This window comes from Grammomys surdaster, unplaced genomic scaffold (assembly GCF_004785775.1).
Source record: "Grammomys surdaster isolate TR1022 unplaced genomic scaffold, NIH_TR_1.0 170, whole genome shotgun sequence".
NCBI classification, from domain to species: domain Eukaryota; kingdom Metazoa; phylum Chordata; class Mammalia; order Rodentia; family Muridae; genus Grammomys; species Grammomys surdaster.
The window spans coordinates 8,947,266-8,948,185 of NW_021604618.1; the positions used below are offsets into that span (position 1 = coordinate 8,947,266).

The following is a 920-nucleotide window of genomic DNA, read 5'->3' on the forward strand; positions in this document are numbered from 1 at the left end:
TTCAGTTTCTGTCCTCAGCACCTATATACTTGACTTACAACTGTAACTCCAATTTTAGGGGATCCATAGCATCCTTGGGCCCTAGGCAGGAAGTATACACACACACACACACACACGCACACACGCACACACGCACACACGCACACGCACACGCACACGCACACGCACGCACGCACGCACGCACACAAATCCCTGTTTACACCTTTAAAAAAGAAGTGGTCCAGTGCTCGCTTCGGCAGCACATATACTAAAATTGGAACGATACAGAGAAGATTAGCATGGCCCCTGTGCAAGGATGACACGCAAATTCGTGAAGCCTTCCATATTTTTCATGGAATTCACTCACTGATTATTGGATATTAGCCCAGAACCTTGAAATGCCCATGATTCAACTCACAGGCCACATGAAGCTCATGAAGAAGGAAGACCAAGTGGGGGTGATTCGGTCCTTCTTAGAAGGAGCAACAAAATACTCAAGGGAGCAAATATGGAGACAAAGGAGGGACAGAAACTGAAGGAGGGGCCATCTGAAGACCTTTCCACCTGAGTATCTATCCCATGTGCAATCACCAAAGGTAGATGCTGATGTGGAAGTCAGGAAGTGCATGCTGATAAGAGCCTGATATAGATGTCTCCTCAGAGGTCTGCAAGAGTCTGACATATTCAGAGGCAGATGCTCACAACTAGCCATTGAACTGATCATGGGGTTCCCAATGGAGGAGTTAGAGTGAAGATCATTGGAGCTGAAAGGGTTTGTGGCACCATGAAGAGAGCAACAATACCAACCAACCACAGCTCCCAGGGTCTAAACCACCAGCCTGGGAGCACTTAGGGAGGGATCCATGGCTTCAACTGTATATGTAAAAGTGGAGGGCCCTGCTGGGCATAGGCGGAAGAAGAGAACCTTGACCTCATGAAGG

General features: G+C 48.2%; 1 non-coding gene across 1 annotated transcript; it reads left to right on the plus strand.

Annotated features, from left to right (window-relative positions):
* Positions 1 to 223: 223 nt before the first annotated feature.
* On the plus strand, positions 224 to 330 carry LOC114621024. Its single transcript, XR_003711379.1, has one exon. It is a non-coding gene; the product is annotated as a U6 spliceosomal RNA (small nuclear RNA).
* Positions 331 to 920: the final 590 nt, after the last annotated feature.